This window comes from Strigops habroptila, chromosome W (genome assembly GCF_004027225.2).
Source record: "Strigops habroptila isolate Jane chromosome W, bStrHab1.2.pri, whole genome shotgun sequence".
Classification (NCBI taxonomy): Eukaryota; Metazoa; Chordata; class Aves; order Psittaciformes; family Psittacidae; genus Strigops; species Strigops habroptila.
Genome location: NC_044301.2, coordinates 4,214,346 through 4,227,025, shown reverse-complemented (window position 1 = coordinate 4,227,025; position 12,680 = coordinate 4,214,346). Strand labels below are relative to the sequence as shown.

Here is a 12,680-nt window from a genome sequence, read left to right as displayed (position 1 = left end):
TCTTAATCTAAAATGTGATTTTGGTGATGGCATGCAGAATTCAGGAGGTGAACTGATTTGGCTATCAGAGAGGTTGAGGAGAATGTTTCTACCATTGGAGATTGTCTTTTTATATTTCTTTTGTGTAATGTATGTTGTAAAACTGCTGTAAATCCATGTTATGTGAGGCCTTGTTTGACTTGCTTGCTTGGAAACTTTATTGTATGTATTTCACCAGGTTGTGGAACCATTTTAAAATGTTGTCATTAACTGTGGTGACTATATTAGATTTAAATGTTACCTAATTGCATTCTACTATTTGCAGTTATTGCAAGGTGATTGAGATGTACTGTTAAATTACCTTTTATGATGGGATTTTCTTGGAGATATATTTGTAAAACAAGAGTTAGTGTACTGTAAACATTTACAGGTAGACAGTGGTGAGAGTAGATCTTAAAATTAAGAGTAGCTCTATGAATTTCAACAAAGCTTAACATGCAGATGAGCTGCTAAGCTTTACACTTTCAGTTGCAGGTGGTAGCTGGAACAGAGGATAACTTTATCTCTTTGTTTACCAATATTCCAGTTGTTCTTACATGGATGACTTATTAGCTATTTATAGTGAGAACATTTTAATCATTGTGACTAGTTGTTGAGTCCACTTGCCATCTTTGAAGTAATCTCTTTATTTTCACTGTCACTTCTGGTATAGCTGTATGCAGATCCTATTCTTTGACCACGTTGTAGCTGATAGTCCCCTTGTACTAACAGTGCCAGCTACTTTAATTGAAGTGCCTTGGATTCAATCCCTACAGTTCCATTTCCTGGGAGTGATCAGTGGCGTGTGGCAACCTGGCTAGTTCCTTTTTGGAATTTTTTGTTTGTTTGATTTATTGTCAGAGTTCTGGGGAGCCAATCTGTCTGCTTAAGTTTAAGACTGCTTGTATCTGCAAGTTTGGAAACAGTTTAGGATGAAAGAGCTCCAATAAAATGTGTTGTTATGTTTAAGGTTACTGGTTGATCTCTCATTTGTTTTCAGAGTCTTCTCTGAAACAGTGTGTGGTGGTTCCTCTACTGGTAGCAGTCCTTTTAGAGTCAGACCTCTCGGCCCCTGCTCAGGCCACCACTCGAGCTCCTGCTCTCCTGTTCCAACAGTCTTCTGTCTCCTCTTTGCTCTGGTGTTTGAGGTACACATTCAGAGGGAACTGTCATCTTAATAGGCTACACCCAAAGTTACATAGGGAACTCGGGATTCAGGACTGTTTTATGTGTGGTGATGGGTTTGGATAATGAATAGGGGGAAGGAGAAATTTTGCAGAGGCTAGGAATGATGAGGTAGATTGAAAACTGGCTGAATGGCTGAACCCAGAGGGTGGTGATCAGTGGCACAAAGTCTAGATGGAGACCAGTAACTAGTGGTGTACGCCAGGGGTCAGTACTGGGTCCAGTCCTGTTCAAAATTTTCCTTAATGACCTGAATGATAGGACAGAGTATACCCTCAGCAAGGGAGTAGTGACTGATACACTAGAGGGTTGTGCTACCACCCAGAGGGACCTGAACAGGCAGGAGAAATGGTCTGTCAGGAACCTCATGCAGTTCAACAAGGGGAAGTACCAAGTCCTGCTCCTGGGGAGGAACAGTCCTATGCACCAGTACATGATGGGGGCCACCCATCTGGAAAGCAGCTTTGAAGAAAAGGACCTGGGGTTCCTGGTGGACACCAGGTTGAACATGAGCCAGCAATGTGCCCTTGTGGCAAAGATGACTAATGGTATCCTGGGCTGCATTAGGCAAAGCATTGCCAACATGTCAAGGAAGGCGATCCTTCCCTTATATTCATAGAATCATAGAATAGTAAGGGTTGGAAAGGACCTTAAGATCATCTAGTTCCAACCAGCCTGCCATGGGCAGGGATACCTTGCCCTAAACCATGTGGTCCAAGGCTCTGTCCAACCTGGCCTTGAACACTGCCAGGGATGGAGCATCCACAACCTCCCTGGGCAACCCATTCCTGTGCCTCACCACCCTCACTGTAAAGAACTTCTTCCTTATATCTAAACTTCCCCTGTTTAAGTTTGAAGCCATTACCCCTTGTCCTACCACTACAGTCCCTAAGGAAGAGTCCCTCCCCAGCATCCTTATAGGCCCCCTTCAGATACTGGAAGGCTGCTATGAGGTCTATTCAGCACTGGTGAGGCCACACCTGGACTCCCTTGTCCAGTTTTGGGCTTCCCAGTACAAGAGAGGCATGGACATACTCGAGAAAGTCCAGTGAAGGGCTGTGAAGATGGTTAAGGGACTAGAGCATCACTCCTATGAGGAAAGGCTAAGAGAGCTGGGAATGTTTAGCATAGAGAAGGCTCAGGGGGAATCTTATTAATGTATAAAAATACCTGAAGAGAGGCTGTAATGAAGAGTGAGCCAGGCTCTTTCCAGTGGTGCCCAGTGACAAGACAAGAGGCAATGAGCACATAATGAAACACAGGAGGTTCCATTTGAACATAAGGAAAACCTATTTTTACTGTGAGGGTGACAGAGCACTGGAACAGGTTGCTCAGAGAGATGATGGAGTCTCATTGGAGATACTCAAAATCCATCTGCACATAGTGCTGGGCAACTGGCTCTAGGTGTCCCTGTTTGAGCAGGGATATTGAACCAGATGACCTCCAGAGGTCCCTTCCATTCTGAACCATTCTGTGATTTCTGAGAGTATGGGGGTTTTTTTTGTTTGGTTTTTTTAAAGTTTCAGTAACAAAATTGGTAATTAGAAGTTTTTAATTGATGATTAATTTGGGTGACATGGTCTAGTGTGAGGCGTCCCTGCCCATGGCGGGGGGGTTGGAACTAGATGATCTTAAGGTCCTTTCCAACCCAAACCATTCTATGATTCTAATTAATTAAAATTATTGAAATTCCATGAAAATCAGTAAACTGTTTTTGCCCACAACACATTTATGTTAATTTTTTTTTTTTCTGACTTTTTTTAAATGCTGTGTCAAACATGTCTACTAAAATTCAGTACAGTGCTTAGGTCTCTGGTATGCTTAGATAGCTACCTATCATACTGATGAGCATTTTGTCTGTTCTTCTGTATGTCTGTAACTTATATATGGTCTTCAGCTTGAATTGTAAAATGTTTGGAGAGTAAAGTCTCTCTTAATTTTCTAGGAATTACACAAATAATGAAAACAAGGCTTGGAGGGTGTAGTTTGTCTAATACATCTTGTACTCGAAAGACAGCTACATCTGAATACTTCTGGATGGTTGTTTGCCTATCCTGTTCCTTCTGACAGGAGTATCTTCAAAAAACAACAGAAAATTCTGTCTCTTGTGTGGTGCAAATACTTTTAAAAAAATCTGACTCTTAAATGCTTTTAGAGTTAGGGAGTATGCAGGTGTTTGACATATTTGGAAACTGAAGACCATTGGGTACTTATCATAGAATACCAGGTTGGAAGGGACCTCAAGGATCATTTGGTCCAACCTTTTTTTGGCAAAAGTACAGTCTAGGTGAGATGGCCCAGCACTCTGTCCAGCTGAATCTTTAAAGTATTCAATGTTGGGGAATCCACCACTTCCCTGGGGAGATTATTCCAATGGCTGATTGTTCTCATTGTGAAAAATTTTCCTCTTGTGTCCAGTCGGAATCTCCGAGGAGTAACTCATGCACATTGCCCCTCATCTTTTCCATGTGACTCCTTGTAAAAAGGGTGTCCCCATCTTCTTTGTAGCCACCTTTTAAATACTGGAACATGGTGATGAGGTGTCCCCTGAGCCTTCTTTTCTCAAGACTGAACAAACCCAGTTCTCTCAGCCTTTGCTCAAATGGCAGGCTTCCCAGTCCTTTGATCATCTTTGTGGCCCTCTCTGGACCCTCTTCAGCCTGTCCACATCTTTTTTTGTATAGTGGGGACCAAAACTGAACACAGTATTCCAGGTGTGGCCTGACAAGCGCCGAGTAGGATAATGACATCTTTATCTCTGCTGGCAATGCCCTTGTTGATGTAACCCAGCATTCTCTGCAGCAGCACACTGTTTGCTTATATCAATCCTGTTGTCCACCAGGACCCCCGGGTTCCTTTCCACAGAGCTGCTCTCTAGTTGGGTAGATCCCAGCCTGTGCTGTCCTAACAGTTCACTTGTTTAAAGTGTGTGTGTGTGTGTGGGGGGGGGGTGGTATTCACTCCTACTCTCAGTTATAGCAGTGTTGGCTTGTACAGAGAGGATGATGAGGCAAGCTTATCTTATTTCATATGATTAGAGATGTAGCTTTATCAATGTTGGATGAAAAGTACATTTTTAAATGGTAATGACTTGGGACAGGATTCTTTGCTGTGAATAAACATCCTAGTTGTCAGCCATACTGAGGCTTCTAACCACAATTCTGTGAGACTGTTTGGATGGAGCAAGTTTAAATATGAAACAGGGATGTGGTGGGTTGGCCCTGGCTGACAGCCAAACTCTCGCCCAGCTACTCTTTCACCCCCTCCCCCAGCAGGATGGAGGGAGAAAATAGGAAGAACAGGAGCAAGGAAGCTTGTGGGTCAAGGTAAAGGCAGGGAGATAACTTACCAATTAACTGTCACAGACAAAACAGACTTAACTTGGGGAATTTAATTTACTGCCAATTTTTATATATATATAAAAATAAATATAAAAATTACTAATTTAGGTATTGGGAAATTGAAACAAAACAAACATTAGACTTATGGAGAGCATGCTTAGGGAAAACACTTTTCCTCCCCATTTTCCCAGACTGAGCTTCATTCCAGACTCTTCTCCTTGCCCTTTGTTATGCCTGCAAGTTACGCTCAGTCCCTTCAGTGATGTAGTGTGTGGTGGTGGTGGGGTGTTATGGTCAGCATATAGCAGCTTCTCTCTGCTGCTCGTTCCTTCTCGCTTTTTCTCTGTTCCGGCATGGGTTCTCTACAGGCTGTAGTCCTTTCAGGAATATCTGTTCTGGCATGGGTCCTCTGCAGACTGCAGTTCCTTCAGGGATATTTGCTCTGCCATGGAGCTCTCTCAATTCTGACCTTGGTGTTCCCTCTGTTTTTTACTACTTTTTGTTCATTTCTACCCTCTCCCTTTGGTGTCTTCTCCCATTTTTAAAATATGTTTTCATAGAGGTGCCACCAGCTTTGCTGATTGGTTCAGCTTTGGCCTGTGGTGGATCTGTTGCTGAGCAGGCTGGAACTGGTTGTGACAGGCACGGGGCAGTCCTTGACCTCTTGCCACATAAACCCAACGCACCATGAAATGTAGAGGTGTCTGTTTTTGTGTGTTCTGTTTATCTATAGGATAGACTTCTAGAAAGCCTCACCTGTTTATAAGGGATACACTGCTTTCAGAGATCCTGACTTTTTCCCTTTCTGGGTTTCTGTTTTCTCCTTTTCTCTGCACTTCAGTAGACTCAACCTTATTTGAAGTACTAGAAGATAATTTGATCTGTCTCTCTGCAAATAAGTATGGGTATTTCCAAAAGAAAAAAAAAACCCAACCTCAACTTTTTTTTTTTAATATTTTTATTTTTTTTTTTTTTAATTACCACTACCTATATTTACGCAAAGTCTCAGGAAATAGAAGACATAATCTAGTTTGGGTCAGACATAAAGCTTTCTGCGAAGATTTATTTATTTATTTTTTTTTTTTCCAAGCTAAGAGGAGGAGGATCTACCTCTTGTCCCTGACAAAAGTTCTTACTCTAAAGTCCTATCTTGATGAATGTACTTTCCCATTTCTTTTCCATTTGTGCTGCATGTACAATAAATAAAATAATTTAGAAGCAGGATTTTTTTCTAAAAGTTTATTATCAAAGAAAGAAATGAATGCACTTTTTCTGTAGGACAAGCAAGGTATGGTGGGGGGGGGGAAAAAAGATTCCAAGATGGTCTTCATTCTTAGTCTTAACTTTCTTCTTGCCATAGTTTTTCACCTCTCTGCTAATACAGGATGAGGAATTAAATGTTTGAGGTATGCATTTTGCTTGTCCATAGAGGCAGTTCCTCAAAGCCTGTCCATAGGCAGTCCTTCCAGTTATATAATCTTTTGAAGTACAATAACAAAATTACCTTCTTTCTCTGCTTAATTCTCACATCTGTAAATTACTTCTAGGTGTTGGTAAATTCTATCAAACACTGCTCCAGTTCACAAGAGGACTGTTGTTTTCTCAATATGCTAGCTATCTTGTGTTCTGAATAAACACTCTAGCAAAGGGGGATGAGCATTGAATACTGTCTGAGCTACAGGTTGTTTTTCACGGCTCAGTTAAAATAAATTCCTTGGCTTAAACCAGTCTCACTAATTTCTGAGCAAAAATCGATAATATACTCACAAACTCATGCAGGTGTTCTCTGAAAGTACATTTTTTTTTTTTTTTTGCCATAGTCCAGTAAATAACTTTTCACTAAATAATTCAAAACAGTTATTAGTCCTCTTAAATACTTCTTTAAGATCTTCTGCTTCTCATTTATTTTCATGGATATGCAAATATGGATTAGTTTCTGAGCCACTTGTTTGTCTTTCTGCATTTCTCCTCCACTTCTTAAAACCCACCAGCAGTATCATGATCACTGTTCTCTGCTTTTTCCTCTCCTTCTGGGAAGGGACTTCAGTTTTACAACTCTATTCCTCCCTTGCCCCCCTCTTTTTTTTTTAATTATGCAGGATGTTACTTGCTTTCCACCAAAAATCTGAAAGACCTGTACATAAACAGAAAATAACATGTGGTGATGTGATGCTGAGGGGATTTAATCTTTTGCAAGAAAAAAACCAAAACCCTAAACTCAAAAAACAAAGTATAGTAAGCAGTTTAAGTTTTCTCATTTGCCCTTGCTGATGATTTCGGTGTCTACTACAATATTTAAATTATCATTATTACAGGGCTCTGATTTCTTTTCTAAAGCTCTACTACTTTTCTACAACCAACACTTGACTTCAAAGAAGTATTTTTCACTGACCCTTCAAATTTCTAAATGTATATAGTTAGTTGTAGTTAGAGCTCCTAATATGATGCTAAATTTTCTCAGTGCCTTGCTGATGGTACATTTTATAACATTGACAGTTAATGCAGATATTCACTGTTTAAATTTGCTAATCTCTTTAGGCTGAGATTTGTATTAACATCATAGGCAGTGAGTGAATATTCTGTTATTAGTCTGGAAAAAAACCCCACCATGTTATTGGGTAGTACCCATGGTGAGACTTGTTTGTCACAGAATCATTAGGGTTGGAAGGGACCTCTGGAGATGATGTAGTCCAACCCCCCTGCCAAGGCAGGGCCACCTAGAGCAGGTTACACAGGAATGCATCCAGGTGGGTTTTGAATGTCTCCAGAGAGGGAGACTCCATAACCTCCCTGGGCAGCCTGTTCCAGTGCTCTGCCACCCTCAACATAAAGTTCTTCCTCATGTTGAGGTGAAACTTCCTGTGTTTTAGTTGATGGCCATTGCTCCTTGTCTTGTTGCTGGGCACCACTGAAAAGAGTCTGGCACCCACCACTGAGATATTTATATGCATTAATGAGATCCCCTCTCAGTCTTTTCTTCTTTAGACTAAACAGGCCCAGCTCCCACAATGTGAGAGAGACGCTCCAGACCCCTGATCATCTTTGTGGCCCTCTGCTGGACCCTCTCCAGTAGCTCCTTGTCTTTCTTGTACTGAGGAGCCCAGACCTGGACACAGTACTCCAGATGTGGCCTCACCAGGATCGAGTAGAGGGGGAAGATGACCTCCCTCAACCTGCTAGCCACACTCCTCCCTATACACTCCAGGATACTATTGGCCCTCCTGGCTGCAAGGGCACACTGCCGGCATATAGTCAACTTAACATCCACCAATACTCCCAGGTCCTTCTCAGCTGAACTGCTCTCTAGTAGGTCAGCCCCCAACCTGTACTGGTACTTAGGGTCCTTCCTCCCCAGGTGCAGTACCCTATATTTGCCCTTGTTGAACCTCATTAGGTTTCTCTCTGCCCAATTCTCCAGCCTATCTGTCGTGGTTTAAGCCCAGCCGGTCACTCACTCCCCCCCTTCTTCCCCCCTGCTCCCAGTGGGATGGGGAGGAGAATCAAAAGAATGTAAATCCCACAAGTTGAGATAAGAACGGTCCAGTAACTAAGGTATAATACAAAACCACTACTACTACCGCCACCAACAATAATGATAAGGGAAAATAACAAGGGGAGAGAATATAAAGCTAAAAGGGGAAAAAGAAAAGAAAACAATAAACACAAGTGATGCACAATACAATTGCTCACCACCTGCCAACTGATACCCAGCCTGACCTGAGTAGTGATCTGGGCCTTCCAGTTAACTCCTCCCATTTTATATACTGGGCATGACGTGCTGTGGCATGGAATACCCCTTTGTCTAGTTTGGGTCAGGTGTCCTGTCTCTGCTTCCTCCTGGCTTCCCAGTGCAGCTCCTCACTGGCAGAGCACGAGAGACTGAAAAGTCCTTGGTCTGAGTAAGCATTACTTGATTCAAAGAAATCACTCCCCAGTACACACTGTAAAGTAAAGCACAGACCTTTATTGGCGCCAGGAGCACATGGGGGTTTAAACCTCCATACGCAGGTCCAAAGCACAGTAAATTTCAGGGGTTTTTTTATACTTTACTTTTCCATCTTGATATAATTTTATCTAAAGCATCCATGCATACAATTTGGTAAGTTAAATAACTGTAGTTCTCTTATCTTACTGCACACTTGGGTTAGGGCTCCAATGACAGTCTATTGGTTAGTATTAATCAGGATTCTTACAGCTGTTTACCTTTAGCTTAGTATTACTGATCAGCTGCTAATACCTGCAAGCTAAGTGCTTAGTTCTTCGTTCAAATTGTTATCATATCTTGCCATTAGGGACGTCCCTGCTTAGAAGCAATTTACAGAAGCAGATGCAAGCTGCCTACGGGCCTGAGTTCTAACACATTGCTTATTATGCCTCACCAGAAGGGCAGGTCCCCACCCACAGAGGGGCCCCCTGCTAAGTGAGTGCAGTCATGTTTAAGTGCTGAGTCATACTCATGCTAAAAAGTAAAGTTATTTCAGCTAAGGCCTAATGGCTTGGTCTCATTAGCAACAACTAAAAACATCTGTGTGTTATCAGCATTGCTCTCAGACTAAAGCCGTAACACAGCACTGTACCAGCTACTAGGAAGAAAAATAACTGTTACAGCTGAAACCAGGACACAGGCACAAGTATAAACTGGGAGAAATGTGGCTGGAGAGCAGCTCTGCAGAAAGGGATCTGGTGGTGCTGGCTGACAGTAGGCTTAGTAGAAGTCAGCAGTGTGCCCTGGCAGCCAAAAGGGCAGTCTGCATCCTGGGGGGCATCAAACACAGTAACACCAGCTGGGTAATGGAGTTGATTATCGTACTGTATTTGGTGTTGGTGCAGCCTTACCTTGACTGTACTGTGTGTAGTTAAGGAGTGATGCATCCCAACAAAGAGCAAGTCAGTCAGAAACACCAGGAGGCCTGTGTGGAAGAACAAAGAGCTCCTGAACAATCTCCAACACAAAAAGGAAGCCTACAGAGGTTGAAGCAAGGACAAGTATCTTGGGAGAAATACAGAAAAGTTGTCCGAGCAGTCAGGGATCAGGTGAGGAAAGCTAAAGCCCTGACAGAATTAAATCTAGCCAGAGATGTTAAGGGCAACAAGAAAAGCTTGAATACATACATTGGTACTAAAAGAAAGATGAGGGAAAATGTGAATTCTCTCTGAAAGGAACCAGGAGACCTGGTTATCTGGGACATGGAGAAGGCCGAGGTATGCAATGACTTTTTTGCCTCGGTCTTCAGTGGCAAGAGCTCTAGTCATACCTTCCTAGTCGCAGAAGGCAAAGGCAAGGACTGGGAGAATGAACTGCCTGCCGTAGAAGATCAGGTTCGAGACAATCTAAGGAACCTGAAGGTGCACAAGTCCATGGGACCTGATGAGATGCATCCACGGGTCTTGAGGGAACTGGCCAATGAAGTGGCCAAGCCACTATTCATCATATTTGAGAAGTTGTGGCAGTCTGGTGAAGTTCCTGCTGACTGGAAAAGGGGAAACATAACCCCCATTTTTAAAAAGGGAAACAAGGAAGACCCAAGGAACTACAGGCCTGTCAGTCTCACCTCGGTGCCCAGGAAGATCATGGAGTAGATCCTCCTGGAAACTACGCTAAGGCACATGGACAATAAGGGGGTGATTGGTGACAGCCCATGTGGCTTCACTAAGGGCAAATTGTGCCTGACAAATTTGGTGGCCTTTTCCGATGGGGCCATGGCATTGGTGGATAAGGGAAGAGTGACTGATGTCATCTACCTGGATTTGTTCAAAGCATTTGATGCTGTCCTGCACAACATCCTTGTATCTAAATTGGAGAGGCATGGATTTGACAGATGGACTACTTGATGTCCAAGTAAAGGCTAGTGACAAGTAGCTTTCTTCCGGGGTCGGTATTGGGACTGATGCTGTTAAACATCTTTGTCAGTGACATGGACAGTGGGATTGAGTGCACCCTCAAGGCCAGTTTGGATGAAGCTTTGAGCAACCCATTCTAGTGGAAGGTATCCCTGCCCATGTTGGGGGGTGGGTGTCTAGGTGATCATCAAAGGTTCCTTCCAATCCAAATATTCTATGATTCTTTTCTGGTCCCCACAATTTAAGAAGGATGTTAAGGTACTTGAATGCATCTGTAGGAGGGCAGCAAAACTGGTGAAGTGGCTGGAATTCATGTCCTATGAGGAACAGCTAAGGACACTCATTTCTCTCTTCAGCTTCCTGAGGAGAGGAAGTGGAGACGGAGGTGCTGGTCTCCCTGGTATCCAGTGACAGGACACATGGGAATGGTTCAAAGTTGTGTTTGGGGAGGTAAGCGCTTGGCATTAGGAAACATTTCTTTACTGAGAGTTTGGTCAGACTCTGGAACAGGCTTCCTAGAGAGGTGGTCAATGATCCATGCCTATTGGTGTTTAAGAAGCATTTTGTTAATGCCCTTAATACTGTGCTTGAAGTTTTAGTCAGCCCTGAAGTGGTCAGGGAATTGTGCTATATGATGGTTATAGTTCCCTTTCAGTTGGAAATATTCTATTCTAAGCATAGTCCCAGTATGTGTAGTGGTTGCTTCAGAGACAAATGCCTTAAATAATATTACATGCTTTCCCACCCCCTTTGTCTTAGCTTTTATTGCTGAGCATGATGTCATATGGTATTGAATATACCTTTGGTCAGTTTGGGTCACTGTCTTGACCTTTTGGGTGGATGAGGGGGGTTTTGAGAGGCAGCCTTGATGCTGTGCAAGTACTGGTCAGCAGTAGCCATAACATTGGCGAGCTACAAAGCACAGCCCTGTGAAGGCTGCTACAGGGAAAATTAACTCAGTCCCAGCCAGACTAAACACAATCTCCACCCATTTATTCCATATCGTTTGTGTCCTACATAATTTACATGAGTGTTAAGGGTTTATATATAGATAAATGTTTCACTAGTTCTTCCCAGCTGTTGGAAGGGAAAACACTAGAAACCTATAATTAAAATGAGCTTCCCCCCATCACTGTCTGAATATGGTATGCTTGTGTAATTTCCCACTTCCATTCCTATTACCTCAAAATTTTAATTTTTCTGTACTGTTTTCATCACTTCAGTTTTGTATTACTGCTCTGTGTATTGATATCCAACAACTGGTGTGGTTCCTTCTGTATTGGGTTATAGGACTTTCCTCATCTTTTTTTCTTTCTCTAAAGAATTGCAGGGACTTACAGAGCATCATACAATTAAATAGAATGAAGAAGACAGATCAAATGTTCCAAAAGAGTTTCCAGTTTATCAAAAGCCCAACACAATGGGAGAAGCCATAATTTGTGAACTATTGAACTGGACCAGCCAAGATGATCATCCTTTTTTCAGGCACCTCTGTCTATTCATCAGGAGAAGATCAAGAACTCTGAAAAGCTCTGGACAGAGATGATCTAATTCCTATACAGCAATACTGGTCTGAATGCTGTTTCCATCAATGGTTATATTCCTAATAAATTCTTCCTGCATTTTATATGAAAAGCAAAGGATGGAAAAATAGATAATACATTATATAAGCACAGCTTTCTTCTGATGAAAGTGGAGTTAGTCATACCCTTTCTGTCTTTTGTCTTATATTTTTTTGCAATTCCACAAATGGAAAAATTAGCTGGCCTCTGGTTAGCTTGTTTGCTTGGGGAGGGGAAGGAATTAGTTTGTTTTGGGGTTTTTTTGGTTTATCTGCATTTCCAGTGCTATTGTGAAGGTCCTTCAGCTTTAGTGTATATGGATATATTCATCCGGGTGTGGCTGTGCAAGTTCCTAAAGTTCAGAGAAGTGTTTTAATTTGTTGATTGTATCTAATACACAAGTATAAAAGTTATTTTGTGTTGTCTTAACTTTAGTGACTTATCTCTCCAATACATAAATAAGGCTGCAACTTGAAAGGTTATTGTGGAGCTCTTCTAGAATATTTTATGGAAGTTTAAATGTTCCCAAATTTTACTGAAGTAATATTTCTGAAGGTTTCTATAGTTCTCTGCTTTGCAGAAGGAAGGATTCTTTCTCTTGATGGTTTGGGAATCTTCTCTGAACAGTTTAAATAGTGAGATCAGTCACTAGTGGGTTGGAATGATGCAAATTTGTCTAAAATTATTTGTAGAGTTCTTGCTCTCTGTCGAGTTTACATTATCTTCAAGTAAC

At 42.1% G+C, this 12,680-nt stretch overlaps 1 protein-coding gene across 2 annotated transcripts in view; it reads left to right on the top strand.

Annotated features, from left to right (window-relative positions):
* LOC115618977 (spindlin-Z) overlaps window positions 1–12,680 on the top strand; it is a 75,308-nt gene that overhangs the window by 5,376 nt on the left and 57,252 nt on the right. The window contains exon 2 of one of the 2 annotated variants that reach the window (XM_030510992.1): window positions 11,708–11,955. The exons of the other annotated variant lie outside the window; for it this stretch is intronic. The gene's annotated coding sequence lies outside the window, so the exon portion shown is untranslated. The remainder of the gene's footprint in view (window positions 1–11,707; window positions 11,956–12,680) is intronic. 2 annotated transcript variants of the gene reach the window in all.